The 12,245-nt window shown below is 41.2% G+C and overlaps 1 pseudogene; it reads right to left on the reverse strand.

Annotated features, from left to right (window-relative positions):
* Positions 1-424: 424 nt before the first annotated feature.
* LOC137270908 (cell adhesion molecule 4-like) lies at positions 425-11,509 on the reverse strand (annotated as a pseudogene).
* Between the last annotated feature and the right edge of the window lie 736 nt (positions 11,510-12,245).

Here is a 12,245-nt window from a genome sequence, read left to right on the forward strand (position 1 = left end):
TCTGTACCCTCAGTTTAGGCTTCATTTGGTACTGTGGTCCTCTGTTGAGGAAGATGAGGGGCGGAGAGACGTGTAGATGTGGAACTCTTCCCTCAGTTTAGGCTTCATTTGGTACTGTGGTCCTCTGTTGAGGAAGATGAGGGGTGGAGAGACGTGTAGATGTGGAACTCTTCCCTCAGTTTAGGCTTCATTTGGTACTGTGGTCCTCTGTTGAGGAAGATGAGGGGTGGAGAGACGTGTAGATGTGGAACTGTTCCCTCAGTTTAGGCTTCATTTGGTACTGTGGTCCTCTGTTGAGGAAGATGAGGGGTGGAGAGACGTGTAGATGTGGAACTGTTCCCTCAGTTTAGGCTTCATTTGGTACTGTGGTCCTCTGTTGAGGAAGATGAGGGGCGGAGAGACGTGTAGATGTGGAACTCTTCCCTCAGTTTAGGCTTCATTTGGTACTGTGGTCCTCTGTTGAGGAAGATGAGGGGTGGAGAGACGTGTAGATGTGGAACTGTTCCCTCAGGACTCTCTCGTAATCATGTAGAGGTAAGACATCGTTGTTGGAAGCACGAGGTACATCACTGAAGTCATGGGATAATCTCTCTGCCATCACAGTAAGGTAGTCACCACATCTGTAATTACATTACACTTATATTTCTATAGATGATCCTGATGGTTGCTGTTCGGTTGTTCGTTATTTAACGTCACACTGAGCAATATTTCAGCTATATGGCAGATGTCTGTAATTAATCGAGTGTGGACCAGACAATCCAATGATCAACAGCACAAGCATCGGTCTACGCAATTGATTTGTTTGTTTGAATCTGACCTTAGGCTTCTGATATAAGTCGAATAAATAGTCTTTACATAGACATGAGACAGCAACTGGGCAAATATATAAAGATTCTACTCCATACTACTCCAGCATTAAAGATACAAAAGTAAATATATGTACCTTCTGCCCTGGTCCTCTGAAAACGAAGGGAAGACTGAAAATGAATTAATCGTCTACATTACCACTTACTGAACACGAGTGAGTGAGTGAGTGAGTATCGTTTTTCTCTGTTTATGACAATATTCATAAAATATCACGGATTGGAACGCCAGGGTGAGAGACTGAAATGGGTTTCACACATTATCAGGGGTCTTCAGCGTGGCGAACGATTGTTAAACCATTAGGCTACTGTACTGACCTTTACTGAATCCAAACAACAACGAATAAAAGAGACATTTGCATTTGTGACAAGCATAGGTTGCACAGGATCAATTCTGACCCGAATCTCCAAGGTGTATTGTAAGACAGTATATGGTTTACAGTCATTATCATCTCATCCTACCAGGTACCGGGTACCCCTTCACTGATTGGTAAATTATACTGAAATCGCTGAAGAAATCAACTAGCGTTACTGGCCTGTTATAGCGAGAATACCAGTGGGTTGTTGAAGACCAATTCACTTTGGGGTAAGGGCGTGCTGCTTGAGGTGTGTTGGTTTGTGGAGGGGAGTGAACTGATGACTCAATGCATTTGATTCATTTGATGGAAAGGATTCATACATTCACTGTACCTTTCACGTCCTTGCAGACAAGAACAGTGACTGCTGCCACCACAACTGCCACAACAGTCAGCATAACGGAGTAGACAGCTACGATGGGGACGATGTCGTCTACGTTGACATCACCTCCTGATATAACACATGTATTTAGTATAGGACACATATGAGATCCGTCGTTAATATTTAGGAGATAAACCTCATGTGTTGGCCAATTTCCGGGTGTTATTGAGTATTTGAAGCACGGGAATGCATTTGGAACCGACGGCTGCAGTAATACACTAGTGTAATATCGCTTCACGTATGACGTCAAAATGGTTCAAAGTTGTGACGTCACAATGCTAATGTTGATGTCGAGATTTTACTAGACCTTGTATGACATGAAAGCTGAGAGTCCTCACACTGTATCCATTTCGCCGCAGTTTCTGTCAATTTATGCTGGCGAGTAATAAACATTAAACTCGTTGAAGATTTAGTGTCAAACTCACTTTCGCTCGTCTGATACCAAACCATTAACTCGTTTAATAAAAATGGTATTACACGGAAGGTCGTTTAGTATCCTCTATTTACTTTCAAATCACAGATACTGATTGCAGTATATTTGGAAGAAATACTTTTCGTAGCTATTTTTTCAAAGATACTACAATTCATAATAAACTAACAGAGCCCTGTCTTCATCACAAAACATCAACTGAAGCGAGAGATGGACAATGGAAAAAGATTCATCCGTGAGGTATGAAATATTACCTTGTTCGTACTAAACACTGAATATATTTCGGACATCAATAATGGCCAGCTAAGATTTTTTAAACATAAGAAAATGGTATTTGTTCTAGGACCAACTTGTCAAAGAAACTACGATTCTTTATAAGGTAGGAGAGTCCTGTCTACATCGCATAACGGGAAAAGGAAGCAAGCAATTAATGAAGAAGGAAGAATTATCCGTGCGGCACGACGGGAAGTATAACCGTTGCATCTGTCCAGGCTACTGGATCTGTTATCACTGAACCCTGGATATGTTTCGTGACTTAATTTATAACAGGAATTAAAAATAATAAAATTGTAATAAATAATAAGACTCATATGGCAACATTTCTTGGCTCCGAATTGACACCCTTCACACAGTCCTTAAGCATGCTCGTAGTTAACCTTGAGACACCAACCTTCTATTTCCTGGTAGCTGCCGTCATTTTCATCTTCCCTGTGATACAATACCAGACTGATGAAAGTGATTATTGAACACGAGGAAAATGTGAGGAAATGAATATTAAACGTGATGAGGACATTATAAAGATAATTAGGTCCACACAAAGTCACTGACACAAAATATTACATTATGATGTGGATTTTGTGTAGTTTCACTCTGAAGTCGTTCAAGGTCACATCGTTTTGGGGAGAATAAATTAGTGAGTATTGATACATGCCACATTAATTTGGCAGCTATTCGAGGCGATGAACTGTTTATTCATTTAATCTGAAACTCACCGATAATCAGCGTATCCTGTCAGTTGAAAGTTGCAATATTCTGTGGTTAATGATGAACGCAAAGAGATGGTTCTTTATCCACCCTTAATGATTTTATTACTGCACGCCGATATGCGACGTTGGTACTCTTTAGACACGTCTCAGAAATTACAAGTGTAAAAGAAACTGCGCTGAAATAAGTAGTGAGTGAGTTGAGTTTTGCGGGGCACTCAGCAATATTCCAGCTATATGGCGGCGGTCTGTAAATAATCGAGACTGGACCAGACAATCCAGTGATCAACAACATGAGCATCGATCTGCGTAATTGGAAACCGATGACATATGTCAACCAAGTCAGCGAGTCTGACCACCCGATCCCGTTAGTCGCCTCTTACGACAAGTACAGTCACCTTTTATGGCAAGCATGGGTTGCTGAAGGCCTATTCTACCCCGGGACCTTCACGGGTCCTGAAGTAAGTAACCACCATTTGTCGTGAATGTTCAGAATGTTCAGAATGTTCAGACAGTTTTCTTAAATGGATAAAGAAGAGCAGGAACTGTTACTCATAAGTGATACATTAAGTATTTAATGATTCATGGGTACCCTTTTAACCTTTAAAGAAACGTCTTCTGATGTGTTGCATATTTCATTTAATATGTTAGAAACGACTTATGACACCAACCTTCTATCTGCTGGTAGCCCCCGTCTGCTCCTGAGTCCCGGGTGTATGTGACAATGCTGAGGACAGAATTTTACAAAGGTTAAAGTTTGTCCAAACAGACAGTCAAACACACTGGAATGTAATTGCCTCACAAAATCTATTACATACATGTACACGTGCTGGGAATTTCATAATTGAAGTTTTCCTAACGAAAGTGATATAACTGGAAATGTTTTTACACCGGCAAGACAGACTTTCAGAAAATACACGATGGCAAGTTATTGACAAGCATGAAATGTCCTGTTGTTGACTCGGTGCTAACTTGTACATTCACCAAACCTGTTTTAGTCGCCTAGTGAGGAAGCAAGTGATCACTGGGGAAGTATAGACCAAGAAAGACCAATGACCTTGATGATCGAGTCCTGATTCGTCTGGAAACATGTAATACCATGGCACAGACGGAAGAACTCTGTCAGTAATAAAAACTGGCGAGTCCGACTCTCCACTAGTTTTGTTTGTTTACTTGTTTTTTTAATGTTGCACACAGCAATATTTCAACTAAATTTGGTGGGATGTATATTATCGAGTCTGGACCAGACAATGAAGTGATGAACAGTATGAGGATCGATCTTTGCAACTGAGATACAATGGCATGTATCGCTAAATAAGCGAGCCTGTCCACCCGATCCCGTTAGTCGCCTCCAACAAACATGAGTTGACTCACCCGGATTTCACAGGTTCCTATCCAGTACCATTAGAATGAGACTGTAGCTGCGGTTCTGAGGAACAGTCACCGATCGACGTTATAAACAGAAAGTATACCGTTGTCGTGCCTCATTTTGGAAGCCATCATTTGACGAATTGAACCAAATCGAAAGTCTTTCGATTATTTGTGATGGCAAATTTGAACTGGAGAGCCTTCTGCAGGAATTGATGTAGTTCTACTAAATGAATGGCAGATGATTCGAGGCTTGATTGCCATTATAAGGAGACTGAGGGATGCGAGCCACGAGACAGGCATCTAGGTACTAATGTGGTCGCTAGCTCAGGACTTTTTTTAAATGTGAAAATTTTGAGATGACCCCCAACTCTTCACAGTACACTATATCTAGACATAATGTAGTGTGAAGCGTTTCAAGTCAAGTTTCGTCTAGTAACCACAACCATGATTTGAGAAATGAGAATTTTAGCTTACAAGGGTACGTATTTATTCCCAACCACCAGCAGCCCGATCTGTGGTATACTATCAATTAAGACTGCGTCAGAAACTTCAAAGCCATTATACTCACCGATTCAAAATGTATCCCCTCCCTGAAAAGGGAGTAGACAATTACACTTGCAAAATGTTAGACGACAAATATACGATCAACGAATTATTGGTGTAGCTGCACACATGTGAATCATAAATACAAAATACTTTTCGCCACAAAGAGGCGACTTTCTTCCTTTCTTGTTAACACCAATGGCGTCTTTAAACTCAATCAAAATCGAACATAAAAAAATAGAATAATCTGCTGTGACATAAATCCATTCATTTAAATCAAAGAAGAAGATGATAGTATGTGAGTATGATGTGAAGCTTGTAAATGTAGACATTTATGCAGTGCTGAGTTTATTATACTATTGTCAAAGTAAAAAAATAAACTTTTGTATGGGTGAATATATCAGTTATCAGGATAAAACTATATTCGCCTCCTGACTAAAAGTGGTATAATGTATGTACTATATAAAAGAACACTAGTTTTCAGTTGTACTTTCTTCTTCCTTCATTTTTGTAGCTATTCCGGTTGGATTTGTTACTAAAATATTTTATCCAACTATTTCCCGGTTATGTCTGAACACCGTGCTATTAATATTGCAGGAAATAACATATGCAGGAAATAATCGCAACACAACTTAAAGTATTTGCAGCTGAGTGAGTGAGTTTAGTTTTAGCAACATTTCAGCAATAGAACAGGACAACAGTAATGGGTTTCACATATTTTTGCTATGTCGCTATGTCGGAAATCGAACCCGGGTGTTTGGCGTGATGAGCGAACACTGTAACGACTGGGCTACCCCACCGCCCCTACTTGCAATTGGAAGTGCGAAAGAAGTGCTTTTGAACGTATGCATTCCATGGTTATAAGATCAAGCTGGATCATGGCATAGCATAAATTTAATAATACCAGGTACAAACAAACATGAACGCAGGATTCTAAAATACCGCGGTGGAACACTTTTTCATTCACTCTCACATCACACCGTATTACCCCCGGGTCTGTGTTTTCTACAAGCAACCACTATGACGACAACGGCGATGACCACGATCAGGACCAAACAGACAGCAGCCACGGGGACCATGGAAACGACACCAGATTCATTAAGCTCACGTGCTGAAACATTTAATATGTACCATGCAGTTTAGTATGTGTCTAATCCTGTTTTAAATGCAAATATGCAATACCTTATCTACTATATCGGCAATACCGTATCCACTTTCTGTACGTGTGCATGGCGCGTTCTTTCTTTGGATGTCTCTCAGTATTCCACAATACGTAATATTACAAAGGGTATACGGTGGCACTTCCAAACGACATCTAAAATAATATTTCCTTTTGTCACTTTGCATATCATGTTATCCTTTATGGCATATTTTCAGTTTATAGGGCAAGCAGAAACATTTGAGATTGTTGGACTGACTCTCTGACTTCTATAAACAATATTCCAGCAACATCACAGAGGGGTCCACCAGAAATGGGCTTCCTATATTGTATCCATCTGGAGATTCGAACCAAGGTTTTCGGCGTGACGAGTCAACGCTTTAACCACTAGGCTACCCCACCACCCCTGTGATTGTAGCTGATAATTGAACCTTGACGTCAAAATTGAATTCTTAATGAATACTACGAGTGGAAATGATTACTGATTTTGAATGGTGTCATTCCAAGTTTTGTCCAAATACAACTTTAAATGTGACATATTCTGTTACTAAAGAATGTGTGCAGGCCTTACTGATGACCTCCAGTATCAGGTTCCGTGATGTACTCCCATGGGTGTTGTTGACGTGACACGTGTACTGTCCAGACACAGACACATCTACAGCTGGTTTAGACAACACAGCCTCCCTGTGTCTTGTAATCACCACCTCTCTGGGTGTGTCCCACCAGGTTACAGTGCAGGCAGGGTTACAGTCAGCAGAACATCTCACTGTTACAGGTTTCCCTTCTTCTACCTGCAGCTTGTTCCTTGTGCCGTCAAAGTGTATCTGGTCAGGTCCATCTGGAATGGATGTGAGATGATCAGAAATAATAATTTGAAATTTTCTTCTATCATACCCCTGCCACCATATATCTAGCGTGGCTGTCTTCCAAAGGGATTCAAGATTGAAGAATGATATTTGATTATAACTAGAATCCCAGCCCCGTGTCTACTGATATCACACACGTTGATAAAAATAAAGATATACTCGGAAAGCCTTTGTAACTCTATCAACTCGTGTTTATATAATTGATATCAGTAGACGCGAGAGTGATAATCTCTATTTATGCGCATACTTGCAGAATGGCTGAGCAATTGCAACAGAGGACACGGCGTGATGATGAATCGGATCGGGACATCATAGCTCGGGTCTTTCCATAAAACATCCGTTTCAGGAAGTTTGTAGTTTCTGAGTTATTATTGAGTGGGCAAGCTGCATATTCACTTGAAGTTTAGGCATCAAATGTTGATAGTGACAACATGTAGAGCAGAATCAGATTTTCTGAGTACTGTATATGAAGAAACATCTAGCGTCTGTTATTGTTTCAATATTAATCAACCTGAACCTACATAAAACATTGAGTGTGTATCCCCGACTCCAGTGTGACAGTAGTCCTTCTTCTCCAGATTGACACGAGTACACTCCCTTGTCCTCCTTGGTGACGTAGTCTATGGTTAGGCATTGTCCGTGCACGTGCACTCTGTTGTCTACCCTGCTGTCTACACTCCTGTTGTTTCTCCTCCAGGTGTAGGACGTGTTCAGTGTATATCGGTACAGAGACTGGTCTGTAGGAAGACTCCGGAAGGTTGTGGAGCAGGTCAGGTTGACAGGATCACCGGATACAGGGTCAGCAACTCTCGTGATGATGTTCGGTTTTGATGGTTTCTCTGTCAAAAGTTGAATGGAAATGGTTGTAATCTTGCCTTTAGTCTTATTAATTATGAATGACATATATGAATATGTACGATAGATTCAGTGGCATTCAGTTATTATATGCCAAAATGTCGTTTGAACAGAAAGTTTATTTGAATTGATCTCAGTGAACGTCATTCCCGACATATGTTCTATCCATTCCCAAGGAAGCAATAACGTATGTACAGATGCATAATGAATGTAGTGAGGCAGAATGGCTGACCACATCCGTGGTACTGTCCATAAAACTTCTACTCGGAGAAAGGATGGTCGATTGTTATAAAAGGTGTGTAGAGAGAGAGGAAGGTCAGGTGATATACAACATCTGTAGGGAGAGAGGAATGTCATGTGTAATGAAACGTCCGTAGGGAGAGAGAGGAAGGTCAGTTGTTCTAACACTTATGTAGGGAGAGAGGAAGGTCAGGTGTTATAAAACGTCTGTAGGGAGAGAGGTAGGTCAAGTGTTATATAACACAGACAAAAACCTTCATGGAAGTGCCATGGAAGAAGATGGGTCAATGTCATAGTTTACCCTTGAATAGTAATAAGATATATTTCATCTGGATTCTTTTACAGGATGAAGCTTTATAGCTTCATCGCTAAGGTAATTTGTTCTTGCAATGACACTTGTGTAAACGACATTAAACTATAATGCTATAATGACAAAACTTCCTTTGTAAGTAAGGATGATTATTTCGCAGATTATCTGCCCGTGACCGCCATATTTCTATCAATGTGTCTCAAAAACACACGCTTTTGATGCTGAATTTATGTTTATATTTGGTACTCAGATTGTAATCACACTTACGCAGTACAATAAGAAGTTGAGTCCCAGGAGACACTTCACTGTTATGAGTGGTTAAGTTGTAGACTCCGGCGTCGTGTACGTCAACACTGTGGAATGTGAGAATGACTTGCTTCCTCCCCTCCATAGATGTACTGACATTCAGCTGAATCCTCGTCCCGTTCTGTGTGTGTGTGTTGACACTTGCAGACAGAAGCTTATTGTCATCCACAATGAACAGAGGAGTGAAAACAGTTCTGTTGGGTTTCTGTTGTCTTATCTTAAAATCCGTAACTGACTGACTGACACGCCAGGTCATGTTGACACTTTGTCCGACACGGGCCACAGTGTTGGTATAAGAAGCTGAAACATATCAGCATAATTAGTACACGATACAGAAAAGAAACATAAAGGCCAACTTTGAAAAACAAATGCGCGTTATTGCATATTTGATCTAGTTTGATTGATACAGAGATGACATTATGGTGGTATTCTCATAATGGCAAGGCTAATTGCCCTGTCGTAAGATGCCCGCTCAGTGAGCTGTCGATCATCACTTCTCTGTACTACTGTGTGGATTTCTCTGCCATTCTTCCCGCAATGCACTGTAAACGTGTTTCTGTCGTATGTTGACCTCGATGCAAACACTAAGATGCTGTATCGGATTAAGATCCTACGATCTCTTTCGTTTGAAAAATATGGTCCCTGCACCAGTTCCCTGAACCGTCACCCTGTAGATCTTCCCAAGTAGGATATGATTCCCCACTCTATCACACTTTCGACACCAAACCTGTCGACCTGTCGAAAAGTGCTCAATACCTTCATTTGACGTCAGACGACAGGCTACCAACAATTTCAGCATTGAGGGAGAATTCACGAATCATCATTGCTCCAGACTCACCGCCATTTTCTCCACACATGCAAGGTGTTGCTCCATGCTGCACGTCGGCGTCGTCGGTGCAGACTTCTCAACAAAGGCGGGATCGTGTGGTCAGGCTCGCTGACTTGGTTGACAAATGTCATCGGTGGCGCAGATCGATGCTCATGGTGTTGGTCACTGGATTGTCTGGTCCAAGCGCGATCATTGACAGAGCGCCACCATATTGCTGGAATATTGCTGAGTGCGGCGTAAAACTCAACTCACTCACTTACTCACTCACTCCCCACTCAACAAAGGAACAAATACTTTGGTGTCTAATATCATGTTGTTTGGTCGATCAACAGCACATAGAATACACATGTCCAGCAGTGTCGTTGGTGGTATATTGCGGTGAGGTTGATAAAAGACACGAAAGTTGCTATGTTTTGCAAGATTGGTGACTTTTCACTACCACTTCTCGGGTTGAAGAGCGTGCTTGAGAGCGTGAGTGCTTGCATTTATATTTAGCCTCACGTCTCGAATATTGCAGCAAAATCGTGATGAGAACTGTTTCATTTATATCAATATTAAAATCAATAGATTTTTAACGTAAAGTTGTCATCACAGGACAGTAAAAATATTAGATTATCACGGCTCTTAGTTTGAAACATCCTCGATATCTCCAGGGTATACGTTCCGATAAGTCTCCACTATACCCTGGACGCATCTATGGCTCTGCCAGATAAATTTATTACCTCCCTTGACTGTATTTTGATCCAATCAGGTGTCTACGCTGGGAAGTTGAGCGAACCAATCACAACTCACTTTCGTTTTTTGAATTATCTAACCGATTATACTTGGCAACAGAAACCATGCAGAGGTTCTCTGGCAGAGGTAGAAGGCGTTCTTGCATATGTTGTTTTAAAGTTTCGGACCTGTCAATTTGTTTGTATGATTTCCCTAAAATCTGGGACGCACTGCGAGCAAACCTTCGCAGCTACCTTTGTTGACACTGGCGTAAAACTCAACTCACTCACTTACTCACTCACTCCCCACTCAACAAAGGAACAAATACTTTGGTGTCTAATTTCATGTTGTTTGGTCGATCAACAGCACATAGAATACACATGTCCAGCAGTGTCGGTGGTGGTATATGGCGGTGAGGTTGATAAAAGACACGAAAGTTGCGAAAATATTCCATTCGTACAGTATAAACAGTTTCTTTAATATAAAATACGATCTCATTATCTTCCATTCTAGACGAATGTACATCATAAAACCAACCGCTATCATGTCCTTTAGGACGCTTTAAAGATTTTGTGATCTGACATGTCTTTATCTAGTTGCATGTCCCCACAAGGCTTCTTTATCGTGCAGAAATGGCGGCGGGGCAGCGTAGTGACTAAAACTTTCACTCGTCACACCGAACACCCGGGTTCGATTTTCCACATGGGTTCATTGTGTGAAGTTCATTTTCGGTCTCCCTTGCTGTGATATTGCTGGAATATTGCCAATTCTAGTGGCGTAAAACCAAACTCAATCAACACTCATCATGATATATAAGTATGGTTCTCAGTTGGGAGCTTGGTGTCACGGTTTCAGATTTCGACCATGTGTGAATGAATTACTACAGTAATGCGGTGTTCGCGAAAGGACCGCATTCTGACCTAGCTGCCGCTCCCGACATGCCTCCCTGGGCCTTTTCCTGACTTCGTGCAAGACATAACACATTTTACCTCATATTGTGGCCTTGGAAGGAGGCGAGTAATATGAGTCAAGTGGACAGACAATGGCTTGTTGCCCAGTAACACCGGACCTTGCACATCATATTAATCACTGGTTCATGATTACTTCAGTCGGAGTTGTGTCGAATGTTTCGAAAAACAAAACATCAAACATGTTCAAACGTTTCTGCCAAAACATGACAAACTTAGAACACACCTTATACCTAACTGGAATGATAAAAAGTAAAGATAAACCCTTACCAGCAAATTCCAGTGTGCATCCAAAGAAGATCACAGTTTTCAGACAAAAAAAATGAAAAAACATAAAAGGTGTGTTTGCTTCCAGTGTGTTGACTACCACAAAACACTTCAAATGATTCATATGACTATTTGTTAATCAGGACTGTGATGAAGTATTTCCGTGTTATAACGGGTCATCGTGGCGTTGTTAAAACGTTTTAATAAGTGGAGGAAATGGGGAGCGAAAACTGCATACAGACACCGTGTTGTAACCAGTGAGAAACACAGGAGGATCTGTTGTATTACTCATACGTTCTCGTTGTTGCACGCCCGTGTGCGTCCTTCTATATGCTGGCAATCAAGACGACTAACGGGATCGGGTGGATAGGCTCACTGATTTGGCTGACACGTCATCGAATCCCAATTGCGTAGATCGATGGTCATGCTGTTGATCACTGGTTTATCTGGTCCAGACTCGATTATTCACACACCACCGCCATATAGCTGCACTACTGATAAATGCGGCTTTAAACATCCTGGTAACCATGTTGATTATCATCAGGATCAGTGTCATGTGAATGGTGTGTCTTCTTTGTTTTTCAAGCCAGTTTCAGTGTTTACGTTTCTTCATCCGTGCTGCCAGCCCACCACAGAGTATTACAAAGAAGATGCTAGAGACTAAAAGGTACCAACTGTAAGGGTACTCAGATGATATACCTCAGCAGAAAAACTAAAAGATTATTTTTCACCACGATGGCCCATGAGCCATGCCGTCTTGGCAAATAATAAAACTGAAATTATGCTTTTGACATTCCTAGATA

Source organism: Haliotis asinina, chromosome 1 (assembly GCF_037392515.1).
Source record: "Haliotis asinina isolate JCU_RB_2024 chromosome 1, JCU_Hal_asi_v2, whole genome shotgun sequence".
NCBI lineage: Eukaryota > Metazoa > Mollusca > Gastropoda > Lepetellida > Haliotidae > Haliotis > Haliotis asinina.